Source organism: Pogoniulus pusillus, chromosome 5, assembly GCF_015220805.1.
Source record: "Pogoniulus pusillus isolate bPogPus1 chromosome 5, bPogPus1.pri, whole genome shotgun sequence".
Classification (NCBI taxonomy): Eukaryota; Metazoa; Chordata; class Aves; order Piciformes; family Lybiidae; genus Pogoniulus; species Pogoniulus pusillus.
Window position 1 is genome coordinate 28591805 of NC_087268.1, and position 15780 is coordinate 28607584.

At 39.4% G+C, this 15780-nt stretch overlaps 1 protein-coding gene across 2 annotated transcripts in view; it reads left to right on the forward strand.

Moving 5' to 3' along the window:
* The first annotated feature begins 381 nt into the window (after positions 1–381).
* NCK2 (NCK adaptor protein 2) overlaps positions 382–15780 on the forward strand; it is an 87819-nt gene continuing 72420 nt past the window's right edge. The window contains exon 1 of one of the 2 annotated variants that reach the window (XM_064143632.1): positions 382–473. The gene's annotated coding sequence lies outside the window, so the exon portion shown is untranslated. Of the gene's footprint in view, positions 474–918; positions 1189–15780 lie in introns of those variants that run through there. The other variant, XM_064143633.1, reaches the window with a different exon arrangement.

The following is a 15780-nucleotide window of genomic DNA, read 5'->3' on the forward strand; positions in this document are numbered from 1 at the left end:
CACGAGCGAACCGCCTGCCCTGCCCAGCTTGGCCCGGCCTTCCTGTGTTGAGGAGGGGTGAGCGGTAGCCCTTCCAGCGGTCGAGGGGCAGTCCGGGGAGCTCCTCCCGCGCGATCCCGGCAGCGGCAGCGGCAGGAAGGGCAGGGCGGGGGCGGGGGCTGTGCCTGTGCCGGGGGGGGCGGGCGGTTGGCGGGGGAGGGGCCGCTGCCGCCGCCGGGCGCAGCAGGCTGAGAGGAGGCAAGAAGCGGAGCCGCCGCCACCGCTGCGAGCCGGGGCCTTGGACGTGCCCGTCGCGAAGCGGAGGAGGAAAGGGAGGAAGGGGGAGCCAGCTGGTTCCTCTAGGAGGACGCGGCCCGCATCCACTCGGGGAAGGGCAGAGAGAAGCGGAGCGGGGAGCGAGCGGGCGCCGCCGCTGAGGAGACAAAGAAGCGGAGCCCGCCTGGGCTGGGAGCCTCCCCGCCGGCCGGCCGGAGGTAAGCGCGGCCGCGGGCGGGACGGGGATGAGATCGGGGCAAAAGCCGGGGCCCGCCGTAAACTTGTGGCAGCCGCGGGGGGCGGCAGGGGGGAAGGGTCACAGGGAACGGGGGGAGGGGTGGGTGTCACCTGGACGGCAGAGGCCCCGTCGCCGCCCTAGGGGTGGGCCGGTACCTGCCGGAGGCGGCTCGGAGGGGCTGGAGCGGGGGGAGGTGTTCGTATGCCACGTCCAGCTGCGGCGGGGGGTCGGAGGCGGCTCTTCCTTATCCTCTGGAGTTGCTGCTTGTGTGTGTGTGACAGCAGCTGCTTTGTGCCACCCGCTGTTATGCCGGGGGACAGTGGCTGGCCGGGACAACCCTTTCCTCCCGCCCCATTAGCCTCCCGCGGGGTTCCGCGCTCGGCTCGGCCCGGCCCGGCGGGCCAATGGAGGCGGCGTATCTGGCGGACGCGGGGGCAGCCGGCGGGGCCGGCGGCGAGAGAAGGCGGGCAGCGCCTCCCGGCCCAAGCGCGGCGCAACCGGAAAGTTTCGCGGGCGGGAGCGACCGGCGGGCGGTTACACCGGGCTGCGGCCGTTGGTACGGTCTCCTGGGCCCCTTTCTCCTTTCTTGCTTTCTGTTTCCTACTTTCGACTTTATGAGAGTTGAAGCCGGGGGTTTTCTCAAGGAGTGCAGTGCAATATGCCAGTAAATAGACGTAAAGCTGAAATAAGAAAAGGTAAAATTATACTTTTTGTGCTGACTGTTCAGTAAAGTACATCGTTGGGTGCTTTGGGAGGAAAATTACTTCAGTTTGTAAGTCTTTTCATCTTACTTGCAATTAAAATGTGCCTACACTAGCAGATAGCCCTTGCTGGCAGGCTGGGCAGCGTGGCCTGCCTCAGATAAAGTCGGGTTATTATTCAGGGTTGTAATTCAGGTCTGACCTGCGACTAGCAGTTCTCTCCTCTAGTTCCTACGTTCACATCTCCTACTGTTGATTTTTTCTTTTATTTTTACAGTGTTGTTTGGTGAGTTCCGTGTGGGGTTTAACTGAGAATTGACCTTTCTTTTGTTACTTTAAAACTTGAATGCTGACTGAACCTCGGGAAGAATTTGAAGCGTTTTTTAGCCGAACTGTTTCTCCGCCTTGGCTGTGAAGCAGTATTTGTTTCTGAGGAGCGTACTGCTACTGTTGTAGCAGCTCAACGTAGGAGAATTAGATTTCTCTTTCATGCAATGCAGTAGCTGCCTTTGTAAAAACATTTTCATGGCCTAACCATGCGTGGTTTTTATCATCGGGAGTTCAGACTGGTAACTTAATATGGAGGAATTTGAAAGCTCACTGGGTTGAAGCCTATAAAGTATTTCTGTCTGAAAGTACTTGTTTTGTCACTGCTTTTTAGGAATCTGAAGCAGTCAACACCATACAGATGATGTTAAGGGACTGTGTTTTCATTTTTAGGACTACAGCTTGTGAAATAAAATAACGTTGTTTCTTCTTAGAAATACTAATTTCACAACTCTGGAAAGTGAAATCCTCTGTCTGACCCACACTGGTTTAAGCAATTAAACAGATTGTTTTGTCTTTTTAACTTTGACTTGCTTCTCAAGACTTTGACAGAGGATGTCACTTTTGGGAGCAGAGAATAAGTACAGCAATAGAAGACACCTGTGCTAGGAAAATTAAGACTGTAATTAGCAAATATTTCTATATAGGCCATGAAACAGATACAAACTTTTTATGATGTTAGCTCTCATTGCCGTTGTTCTGTCATTGCAATGTTAGCTATTGTATTGGCCTTGTACTTCTACAAGATGTTGTTGTGGTATAATGATACATGTTATGAAAATGTGTATATTCCAAACCAAATAGCAGAATTAGTCCTTCTTTGTCTGGGTGATCCTTTGTATCACATCCTTGCTGTTGAACATAGGATAGATTCAAAACTTCAGCCCTTGGCTTGTTACTGCTGTGGAAAGAGGAACTTCCTATCTCCCCTTCCTCTCTTTTCTTTTGTAGTTTCCTGGTTAGCTGTGTGATAAGAAAGCTAATACCTTTCCTTACTCTATGTGTCACCTTGCATGTGCTGTAAGCTAAAGAAGGACAAGGTCAGTGACATCTGCTGCTTTTCCAGTCTTTGTTTTTTTCTACTTTGTGTTACTGCTGGTATGTTGCTTCTTGACAATGCTTATAGCTTTCCTCAGCAGCGACTCAAAAAGTAATTCGGAGGTAGCTTTGTTTGCTTGTCATTGTTTTGAGCAGCAGCAAAACTATCTGGAGTATCTGTGGTTTTTGTGCTCATTGAGCATAAAAGCTGCTCCAGACTCATGGAGACAGGTGCTGTATCAATTTATTTGTTGCAGTTTTGAAATCAAAACCAGGGCATCTTTGAATCTGAAGTGTATGTTCTCGAAAATATTTTCTGTTTGCATCGAGGAATTGATGCTTACTAAGCTACAGATATTCCACTCCATCCCCAGCTGTGCATTTTAAGGAAGAGGGACTGCTATTGGGGAATTGCTATAGGTATTTGAAGTAGATTTTTAGATAGCCAAAAACTATGAAACCAGTTGCTGATGTGTTTCAGTTAATTTCAGCAGACCCTGGGTCAGGTGCTGGGTGCTTGTTGCTGGATCGTGCTCCCATGAAGTAGGTCATCTGGCGTGTTGAAAAGGTGGAGAGGTGACATTCTGCAGGAAAGCTGCTTTCTACTTCTACTGAAATAGTAAACTTGAAGGCAATACAGTTTATCCTTTTATTTAATAGGTATACAGAAATGTTGCAGAATGATAGTTTCCACAAAGTGAAAGTCAGAAATCATTATTAGTTCCTTCGGGGGAAGACTTTCAGAGAGAGAGCTGGGATGGTGTTTGTTAATATGGAAAATAACATTGTTTCTTCCTTATACACTGCAGAACCCATGCACCGTTGTTCAGTCTTTTGAAAAACGTTCTATGTGAGATCCCAATGACATACACTTACTGAAAAATGGCTTTTCTTTTTGTTTTGCATTGCAAATTTACAAATATTAGCCCAGGAATCCTCAGTTCATTTCTGGTTTAGGTAGTTCCACTCAGATTTTTCTTGCAGATTCAATTAGACCCATTAGTTTCCTCATAATAACATAGTTGCTGGTGTTCTGCCCAATTAAACCGTTTTCTGTTCAGTGGTGGGTAAAGTAATTCTTTCAAGTGTTAAGTTGTTTTTTTTTTCTTGGGGTAATCTTTTTTCCCATCGTAAGGATTCTTAATTGTTTCATAAATGCTAATGAAATGAGTAAATTGGAAGTGCACTGAAATATGAAATATATATTTTTATATTCCATTAAATATATTTGACACAATGAATGAATTTGTTTCTCGCTGTTAATGAAGTGAGTTCATGTTTCAAACCCAGCATAAACAGTGTTTGCAGGGAGCTGATCTGGCAGTGTATATTTTTAAGCCTTAATAGAACATTGTACATTTCAGGAATTCAGGTGCAGAGGAATAAATCTTGATTAGAAATTATCAGCTGCTTGCATTTTAAGTTATTACAGCTATACACAATAACCTGATGTCAGTAAAATTTTGGAAATACTTTTGTTAGAGTGGAAACTCAGGCATGCAGATATCGCCAGGAATTGTTCAAAGTCACAGAAACAAATTCCATGGCTTAGAGGCTTTTTCTCTCTATAGGTTTGTTGTGTTGTTTTTTGTCCTGATATCAATTAGCAAGTATTGATATGGTGACATGTAACTAATAGTGATCATTCTGTGAAGCAGACACTGGGGTGAACATGTTGGAACTCTTGATAGATACTCAGTTTCTCAAAAGTATTGCCTCTCTTACAGCTGTGACATAATGCAGATGTAAAGTAAAATGTAATACAAGTGTGCTTTTAATCTAGGCTGAAGAGATTTGATTCAGTTTTCCTCAACTCTTCTAAGTTACTGTCTGCAGTGTGTGCACAATTGTAGAAATAGATGAGAAAATGGGTAGTGAGAGATAACCGCAGTCAGAGTGGAGCTGAAACATTGTTAGACAGAAAAGGTGTATTTAATATGTCTACAAAATCAGGTAGCAATGTTCTCAGGCAATATTATTTTTTTTAAACTTGGATATAAACTTTTTTTTCAAAAAATATTTCTAATTTAAACAATAAATATGTAGTTAGATGGCAACTTGTTACTGTCATGTTTAAGCAGGTTGTGTTATTTCGATAGGTAGGGTGCTTTCTTCCTCTTTCACTTTGTTAGGTATCTAAGATGTGATTCTTGGATAATGCTTGCTGTGACATTTTGCCAGAAGAGGATCAATTATCAAAAGTAAATGCACAAGCCTTTGGAGTATTACTTCTTTGGTAGAAACACAGATTTTAAGCCTTCTGATCCATTAAAATTTTCTGAGGTCTAGAAATCATTGGAGTAATTCTGAGGGCTTTAACAGGGAAAAGTGACATGGATATCAAAGTGAATGCTGAAGTTCAGTAGTAGGCTGGAGGCCGCAGATGCTTTTCCTGACTGAGGTGAACTGGGTCGCCTGCTCTTACAGTGGGAGGAGCTGCTTTCAGTTGAGTGATGCCTATCGATTGTGTTTCCTTACAGGTTACACTGAATCAGCTCCATGCAAATACAGTCAGGCATTGGAGTAGAATAGAAGGACGATTAGCAAAAGCAGGTGCTTTCAGAACATGACAGGATGAGATTCTGGATTCTGCCAGTAGTGCAGCATTTAAAAGAAAAAAAAAATTAATTAAAATAAAAATAGCTTAAAAATAGTTACTCCATTTCTCTTCTGATTTAACTATATCTTCCTTAATTGTATTATTTTTTAAACTCAGTAAACACTGTTTTTTAGAAACTTTCCTTCAAAGTGAGGATTGTGGTGTTCATTATATTGTGGTTTTCCAAATTGTCAAATTTAAGTTGGCTGAAATAATTCTTTTCATTTACCAATTGAGGTTTTTATCCTACTATATAGTAAAATAAAGCAGTTCATGTGTAGTCCCTTCATGGGGTTAGATGAGAAGAGCACTAAATCATGTTAAAATTTACATACAAAGAGTTAAATTGATGTATTGCTCTGAATTTCTTTAAAGCATTCTACACTAATAAAACATTTCAAGGAACAGCAATAAATTAAGCCTCCTATCTAGAAAACCCTGGCACTGATACCAGAGGAGAGGAGTCCTAAGTATCGATCAGACTGACCTCTTGGTTTCAATGCAATAGGAACACCCTCAGCACAGCATAGCTGCATTTTTTTTTCCTTCCTGTGCTTACAATGGCAGTGTACTCGTCACACTTGTTTTCTCCCACATCCATTGTGTGTCAGACTTGGCTCCTAGTGCCATCCTGGGCCACTGCCATTCTAAGGGAGTTGACTTCTTGGTTGACATCCTAATGATGTTCTGATGACAATAAGGAAAGTATTTTTCAGCCTTTTAATGCAGAAGGAGAGATATGTGGCTATATGGTACGTTCTTGGGCTGAAATTTGATAGCTGTCATGACAACAAATCACACGTTCATTTCCCTGAATGGATGGTGTCCCTCCAGATGCACACAGAGTGTTATCAAATTTGACATATCTTGAATGATGACACGTCAGTGATTCTGGATGTTACCACAGGAGACTTGGGCTGCTGCAAATGCATGCTGCCAACTGGCTTAGCAAAACTTATTTGTAAAATTTCTCTTAGTTTTGAGATCACATGGAAAAACAAGTGCCTTTTGGGGTTTTGTATTGTTTTAATTAGATTTAGTGTTTGTTAGAAATGTAATTGGTAATTTTAGATTGGAACTTTATTTGCTAGTTTAGCAGCAGCGGAAGAAAGGTAGATGGATTTCTTCCAATCACTTCAAAGATGTTTTAGATGTTCATGGGTTTTTGTTTTGGATAGTTTTAGTGTGTTTTGGTAAAGACTTCTGCAAAACCAGAAAGACAAGTGTTGAGTATTTTTTTTAGGTCAGAATTGGGCACTTCATTCACTGATTTTTCATTTTGTGTTGGTGTTCACAGTCAGTGATGATACAAATACCCTGTGATAGTTCTGCTGTGTAGTGCAGGAACAGGAGCTGACACCTGTGTCGATGGGCTGCAAAGAGGGGCAGATGACACAGATGGTTTATTTAGCTTATATTTAGATGTAGTTGTTGTTTATTTCTAAAGTTACAGTTTCAGCTGGACAGCTGTTTCTAGTTTAACCAGACTTCACAAGTCTTAAAAAGCTGATAAATCCCTCTAAATACTGGGGGGGTTTCTTGTTTGTTGGTTGTTTTTTGCTATTTGTGTGCGTATGTTTTGTATGGGAACGTCTTTCAGTATCTGGTGCTGAGGTAAATCTGGTTTAGATGATCTTCAAACAACAGTTTTACATGAGTGTTGCTCTACATATATACTTACTTGGTGTTGTGAGTTATTTTTGTTAGCATTACTGTCTGGCTATACCTGTAATGTAAGTAAATTAAAAATTGGTACCATTTGCTGCTAGGAAAGAATTTGCTTTGTTTGTATCTTTCATTAATCCTTCTTACTAGAACTCTTGGAAATCCTGTGGATGTAGCAACTTTAGAAATATAAGTGAAGGCCTATCTTTTTACCTTGCAAGTGTTGAAATTTTGTAAAAGTCCCTGCTATTTTTGCAGCTTTGTGGATTTAATTAAGAACATTTTCACTCTAGTCCTGAAAATAATTTGCTATGGTGTATCTCCCTTAAATGTGTCTTCCTTTAATCATTGCGTTTTGACTGTAAAAAATATGTGGATGGTGTTTATAGGTATAAAGATGTGTATTTTTACATCAAAAAAGTGTAGGATGTTTAGAGTATAAACATTGAGCTTTGCCTTTCCTGTCTCCCACAAGAAAGATAAAAAGAAAAATTTGTGATCAATTTCCTTCCTTTATGTTTTCAGGACTTTAGGCAGTCTTTCTGCTAGTGCTGCAGGGATAATATAGAAATAATTGTATTGTGGACTATTCATAAATTCACACTGTTTTGAATTCCATTTAATTCAAATAAAGAAAGAAATTAATGCTAATATCCCAAATAATTAATGCTGTAATAAAGGATCTGCCTTCCACTTGACACCAAATGACTTATGTTCCATTACATCAGAAAGCTTAAATCATTTGGAACATTCAGTATTAAAATTCTAGTTCATGAATATTAGAAATTTAATCAGCTATCTCAGTAAGGACTATGTGGATTGTATTTGGTTTAAACAGGTGTAATAATAAAGGTTGCATTTAGCACAAGTATCAGTATATGACACATCATTTTTATGAGCTCTGAGGCTCTTAAGAGATGCATGGGGGATTGTAATGAACTGAAATGTTACAGACTTTCTGTGACAGAAAACTGTTAAAGTCTGTGTGATGTTGTTACTGTGGCAGTATGTGTCTTCTGCTGTTAGACCTGTATTGCAATGCTGATGATTGTATTCCTTTAGGATCTTTTCTGATTCTGCTGATGGGAGATTCGGGATGTTTATTTTGTTCAGATATTCCTTTTGCCGCTCTGGAACATCAGGAAGATGTAACATCTGGGCTTTGCCAAAATGCCTGTTCTTTTTTTTCATATCCTAACTTCTCCTTCTGTGGCCCTGTGAGGATGCAAGTACGTGCCCAATACCTCTGATGGTCCTATTGGAATGAATATTTCTTATCTACAAAACATGAAGCCGAGACATAAGTATGTCTCTCTAAGAGAAGAACCACAATTACGTTTCAGGTCAACTCTTTTTTTAGCTGTACATTCTTTAACGTGTTGTGACATGTATATTAAATTGCAGATAGAATTTTCACCTGCAGTGTCACATAGGCAGCTTGTTTTTACAGACAGACTTAATGTAATACATAATGTATAGGAGTAACTTTTATCAGCAGTCCCAAAAAGTCAGTGGGACTGCTAGTAGTTCAGTGGTGTTTAATGAAGGATAATTCTGAGATGTTAAAGAGCAAGAGTGGATCGGACAGTGTTTGGTGTAATGACTAGTTAAGATGCTGGAAAAAGGAAGTTAGTTTCTCATGGGGAAAACAAGGAGTGATTTAGTTTGGTGTATGAAAGTTTAAAAGAAAAAAAAAAGTGATGCAAGAAAAGCCTTTAAATGCATGGAGGTTTATGTCTGTTTTGGAGGACTTGAGGTTTGGAGATAAGTATACTAATACAGATCACTGAAGTAATTTTTATAGCTCTCTCCCTTCCGTCTTTTAACTGTAGCACATTGCTTTATGGTGCAACTAGAATTGGTTTCAGTATTCTAAGATAAGTCTTTTCAGCTTGTCCTTGTGATTTATCTGTTCTGTTCGATTTTTATTTTTTCTTCTTTCCAATTGGATAATTTTAGTAGTTAAGTAGTTGATCATTTGGATTCCTCTGAGATCATTTAAGTGACATGGATAAAGGAAGATACTGTACAGAGCTACAATCCAAATTAATGGACATTGTCTTACTCTTCTGCAACAATGGCAGACGTACTAAGTGCACAGGGCATTAGAGGCCTCTTGGTATTCAGTAAGATTATACTGTGCTTGCTCAGCAGATGGTAAAAATTTGAATATCATTCTTAAAAGATAGCAATTCTGAGCTTGATGTCAGTGAACATGAATGCAGGTGAGTCAAGGTGGAGCTACCAGTTACTCTGTTATCAAGTTGCTTTAGTTACAGGAGAACCTTGGAGGAATCTTTACATATAGACCTTAGATCAGCAAGATAATCATCAACTAGCCTGGGATCATAAAGCCTTTTTGTTGTCGATTGTGTAAAGAATTCTAGGCACATTTAGCAACTTAGAAATTGTTTTTCAGTGCATGAAACAAATGTGTTTGGCAAAGGAGGTGGCAGGTGAGTAATATGGAAAGGTCTGCATGTCCCACAGGTCTGTAGCTGTGTGGGAAGGTATTGGTAAAAGTGTGGGACAGGGCTTACGGATGTGGAGCAGCCTGAAACTAGAGAAAATCAAATGCAATGTTGAACAGCTCCAGCTGTGTCCTCTGGTCACCACTTGTCACAGACACGTGTTGCCTTTCAAGCCCCAGCCCCCATGCAGAACCATCTTGGCTGCAGTTGAGACTGTTCTGTGTCTACCTGGGTAGTACTAGAAGCAGAGAGTTGTGACCTCCCTCTGCCATGTTGCTCTTTGGCCCTGCCTGCTTGCTATCAGCCTGATCAGCAACAGCCCTTGGCTCTCACGTTTGACCCGTTTCCCCGAGACCAGATTTTGAACAGATGAGATGTTTCCAGCTTTAAATAGCTGATAGCATCCTTCTAAAATTTTGGTGCTGACTAGATTTTTTTAAGAAAACACCAAGAAACCCAACCCCAAAAAACCCAACAACAACCAAAACCCAGTAAGAATACTTGCACCTGTTATCAGTATAATTCGTAGTTTGGTGGTTGTGTAGATGTATCTTTAGATTTTCTTAGAGAAATACCATTTTCTTTTATGAAGTCTGGAAATATTTGATCTTCATTCTAGTCAAACTTTTAATTTACTCAATGCATACCTTGATTGTTGTGTTACCTGAACAGCAATCATCTCTGCTTCATGGCTGTGTTAGTCATTTCCATTTTGTGGTGTTTTGAACATAGTTAAGGTTGGAAATAGCCTCGATTGTGAGTGTTTTTGAGATTTCTGTAATCTGTAAATATGCCAGAAATATTTCAGAAGATAAAAGAAAAAGACATTAGATAAAATAAACAAACAAAAAATGTATCCTGTCAAGCATGATTCTGCTCATTTGGGAATAAATTGAGCAAGATTTGTCTGAGACATTGCAGATAAAAATTATATCCGAAAATGTTGATGAAGTTTCTGAAATGGGGAGATATTATCCACAGTTTTGACCTTCCTCATGCACCATTTCTATATAATTACTTTAAACTTTCTTGAGCATGTTCTAGCATTGTACTGAGGTGGGTTGCCATATGTTTCAAATGTCTTTCAGTTAAAAGAATGGGGGTCTTTTCCAACCTGAATGTTTCTGTGATTCTGTGACATTGAGAAAAGTAGTGAGTGAATATTTGGCATTGTTTTGATATATTTTTCAGTTCAGTTGTTTTAAAATATTGTGAATTTATAGAAGCCCAAAATGAATGTGCATAACCATCCTGTGGAGAGGGCTGTGTGTTCCTGCGGCTGCTCTCTGATAGCAATCGTTGTATGTTTTCTTGAAGGATGCAGCTCCTTTCTAACCCCTCTCCCAAAGCATCTGAATCCACTTTTTTAACCCCCATCTCCCTTCTACTGCCTTATCAATACTAGAGGGACACTGGTCATTACGCTAGAAATACGCATCTTCTTTTTCCTAATAACTTAGAGGTATCTGAATAGCTTCCAGCTGCTGTGTTAGGAAGCCCATTGTCTATCAATCTGCTGTTGCTTTGGAGGCTACTACACATGTATTCTTTGTGTCAAAAGAATATTTTCATTAAATTAATATCTATGTATAGGATTTGGATAAAGATACTTTTGTTTGCTCTCTATTCTAAGCATGTGACTCACACAGTAGTTAGAGAAATGAGGTTGTCTTCTGGTTTCATCTGCTGAGGCTGGGAGTAAGTACACTGTACCTTACACATTGTTATGTTGAATATTGTGTTTTCATTTTCTATGTACATATATATGTGCCTGCAACCTGGTATTTGGAAATGGCTTGTTAAATCTGAACTGAATTTATGAATAGCAATGTGGTCCAAATTGAAGTAGAATTTACCAGTGTGAACTGGCTTTGGACTAAAATTAATTGTATAAAAATAACACTGTACTTTCCTTCCCTATGCGGCTTCCTCCTCCTGCTTGCCCACTCTTTATCGTGGGAGTTGGAGAGCTGCCGTAGTGAGAAACGTGTGATGAGGTCCAGCACTGGATCTCAGTGTGATAGGGAACTGGGGAACAGCAGAAGTCTTAAGTTTTTCTATTTTCCAATAGCTGGATGTTCTCTTTCTACTAATATTTCTCCAGAGCATTGCTGTTATGAAAAGTTTCTGTTCTTCTGCACTGAAATGTAGCCTGAGGTTTTCAGCTTGTAGATGTGTATGTAATATAATTTGTGACAATTGCTGATTCTGAGGCTGTTATGTGCAACACCAATCTGAAACTTTTGAATTTCTAAGGACAGGCAAAGGAAAAGGAGTTGAAGAATAGAAATTCTGAGTTTAAGGAGAGTTAGACAAGCAATGCATGATTTATGGCTAGTAGTATTGAATGTGCATGTAGCTTTCTCAAAAGAAGTTTCACTTGGACGGGCTTCTGAGATTGTTTTTTAAAGTAAATTTTTTGTGCCTATCAGCTTTTGCTGCAAAGTAGACATAATGCATGTTGCTGAGTCATTGACCCTTGTAATCAACAATTTATATATCTTCAGCTTGTTTAGCTTCATACCAAGAAGCAGTAAAAAAGTGATTTGTATATAAAATCACTAGCTGAATAAACTTGTTCATGAAGGAAGGGCTTTAATTTTTCTCTGGTATGTCTAATTTTTTATCATTATGTGTGGACTTACAGAATGTGCTCAGTTGAGATGGATCACTCATGTGTGAAATGACCAAATTATAACAATGGAGAGTTTTCTGAGGTGGGTAATATATTTTCATATGTCGCTTCCAGCAATGAGTTTAATACACTGAAGGCTACATTTTCAATGCTTCTGTTATTGAAATGTAGTGCTCTGATCGTTTTTCTGCTGAACTTCAATTTGAAGCCTCATCTGGAAAACATCCAAGGGAAAAAAATCAAAGAAAATAATAAGAATTGTCTTGGAATGCAGGAAGATCTTTAAGTATAAAATTAAAATATGCAGCAACAGCTTGAAGAAGTGTGCATAGAACACCTTAAAGGCAAACTCTGTAAGTAAGAACAGAAAATAGCTTTTCTGGCATGTGCCTTGATGTTGTAATAGTTTGCTAACCTTGGGTGCAGTAAGTAAACTTTTACATTCTTACTGTTTATAGCTTCATTTCCCATCTTGAATCTTTTGGCTTTGCTTCAGCTAAAGGATTGTTAGCATTTTATTGATAGGTCCCCAAGGTGTATGCTACCACCCAAACAACTCTGGTTTGGTCTTCTGCTCCACTTCAAAGCCACCAGATGAACATTTGTAAATATTTAATCAACTGAGTTATGGTACTCAAACCACTTATGAATATGTTTAACTTTTTTTGAGGTTTAGATTTGGGACTTTGTCAAGAAAAACCATGTATGTGAAGAAGACCATAATGAAAAGGAGTGTATGCACAGTTCAGTTCTGTCTTTTTAGCGTTCTGGTTGTGACAGAGGGAGAACTGTTATTCTAGATACTGTTGTCTGCGTAGGATAGTTTGTTGCCAGCATAGTGATAGCAGTGGGAGGGTAGCAGAGAGCCTACAACTTCAATAGCTGACCACTTTCCAGTTTTCTAGACCTACAATTAAGAGTATGGTAAAAGTAGGAAACAGTGTCCTCCATATTATATCATGTGATGTCATTATCTTGTTTAGGCTTCCCATGTGGGCTTTAACTTTCTTTGTAGTAAGTCTAGACCTGTCAAGCATGGACTTAGATTCTTCTTTAATTATTGTGCATCAGTAAATGGTTTCTATGCAACCTGCAAAGCATATAGAAAGTGTTGTAAAGCAGAGATATTTTTATTACTTCTGTTTGGTTTTGTTCCACCTTGTAATAAATATTAAAACAATCAGGACATTTAATATACTTTGTCTGCTGGCGACAGGGAAATTTTGTAATAGAATGTGAAAGCATCTGTTGAAAGCTGAGTATACCTAAAAAGCCCTGATATTGCCTGGAGCAGAGACCTCTGCTCATCAAACTAAGTCTTAGCTGACATGGGGATTTTCTTCACCTCTTATTACAGAGGAGTCTTCTGCTTACTTTAGTTTCTACATTGCCTCTCCAGCTCAGCCCACACATTTTTGTTGCTTTTCTAGGAATAACATCCCTAGATGGCAATGCCAGTGGCTGGCAGCTCTGTGCTTGTTGTGCCTGGGGAAGAAGCCCTGGCTTTCTCAAAGCTTACTGCCTCCAGCAGCAGTGAGCAGCTACACTGTCATCGTTAGGAGGAGATGTGAGTGGCAGATATGCAATACTTTTGTCTATGGATGGCTGAAACACTCATCACAGAATCACAGAATTGATTTGTATAGTGGAACAATGTGTGTTAGATATCACAGTTGCTGCTGCCATATTTTTTTTTAGGTGCTTGCAAGTATTCTCTCACAGGGTGGAAATGCTCTTGTTTGGTTTTTGGGTTTTGTTTGTTTTTCTTATACATAAAAACTTTGGAGGAGGTCTGAATTAGATTCTGATTACAGAATCGCATCTACTTTCCTGCAGTCTTTCCAATCACCTCACCATTCTGGATGAATTGTATGCCTCAAAACCAGACTTTGCTGTGGAATATGTACATAGGAAGTTCTTCAGAAACTGTAGCATCTACATCTCTGAAGTAAAAAGTTTCTTTTTCTGTGTTTCAAAACAACCTATCCCTCATCAAAGCAGTTCTTGTCAACAGAGTTATTGCTCTCTGTTAATTTTCACCCTTGAGGTAAAAATGTGTGTGCAAAGATAACTTGGTGTTGAGAGGCAACATGAGGAGAAATGAGGAAGGTAAGACTGAGTCTACTGGCAAAAAGGTGGATGATTCTATGTTTCCTTTTCACTGTTCCTATCTCAGCAAATATGATCTGTGATTTCAGCCTTGGAAAGAAAAAATGAGAAGGAAAGTTGTTCTGGTAATGTAATTTTGCTGATTGCTAATTTGTGTTTTTGATCTTAGAAAAAAGATAGTTTCATCAATTCAAAGCATATTGCAAGTAGTGGGAAGGAGATGTCCCTAAAAACTAGAAATTGTAGTAGAAGGATGATTTAGTTGTTGATATAGGTGTTTTCTACCTGCAGCACAGAACTTGCTCATCTTAGCAACAGCAAGGTGTTTGGCTTACCTCTGCCAGGTTTTTGTAAACTCTCGTTTAATTTACTGAGTTTGGAGACTGATTATTTCAGCCAGCAGCAGAACTTTGCATCTTCAGATTTTTAAAAAGTAGGTTTGACAGTTGTTCTAGTGTTGGTTTGGGGCTTTTTTCTTTCTTTCTTTCTTTAATGTTACTACATAACGTGCACCATTAAATTTTGTATACAGGAATGGGAAGAAGTGTGGTTCACCCTGAAATAACTGTAAAAATCTTGATTCTGATTCTCCACTATTTTGCAGCTGGTAAATTATTTTGTGCTTCAAGTGCAACATGTTTTTATAATTCTAGTATTGATGTTGATGTATTATTTCTACTTCAGTCTCAGGGCAATTCTTAATAACTTTACAGAGTTGCAAAACAGTAGAGAAATGAGGCTCCACAAGCTAAAGTATTAGATTTATTTTCTAGGGTGGAGAGATTTTTTGAAACCTCATCAAAAACTTTCTGGTTGCTCATAGTATAAAGTTGGTGGCATTTGAGCAGGATCGGTTGGCCTTAATGTATGTATTTTTATATATATGTAAAAAAATATTCTTTTCTTTCTTGCCTTTTTTTTTTTTTAATTGGGGCTTTATATCTCTGGAACCAATATTCAACATATTTCTGGAAATGACAAATGCACTGCCATATGGCACACCAGATTTCAAGCCACTCCGAGGTACATGTGTGAATTTTAGAGTGCCTGGAAGAAATGAATGAAAACCACATTCTCAATTTTATCTATTGCTGAGCTCTGTAGGCAGGGGAGGAAGAAAGCTTTGAAGTAAATTCTGCTGGAGGGAATTGTATGCTTATTTTTGAGCCACAGTCCTAATGCAGCAAGGTGTAAGTGTAATTCATGTTTCAAAATATGCACTAATTTCAGCAGGACTGTCACTTTACTTGCCACTGTGTTTATTCTTTGAGAAGTTAAGCATCCTTTTGCTACTAGCAACTCTGCTGCCATTTTCAGTCCTTCATTTCCAACTGTTTTTGTACCTAAACCTCTCTCTCAAGCTTTAGTGTCTGAACTTAATTCTTACCTATTGTTGAGCTGTTGTTTTTATATATGCTGTGTCTTCTTAAAAGAGTCTGTATTGATTATACTTCATGAGTAGATTTCTTAAGCTCCTGTTGATTAGCAAGAGCCGAGAAAGCATTACTGGAGGTATTTGTACCAGGGTTATTTTTTAATCCTGGAGACTCCAAGGGAAAAAAAAAACACTTTTTAATTGTGGGAAAGTTATTTGGGGAATTTGTGTCAGGTTTTGATTAGACACAAAACATCACCTTGCAAAGGAGTAATGAGGTATTTGCTTATGAAGATTAGTTGTTTTCATGTAAACTTGCATGGAGTTTCTTCAGAATCCGATAATGAATTTTGAAATTTTCTTTATG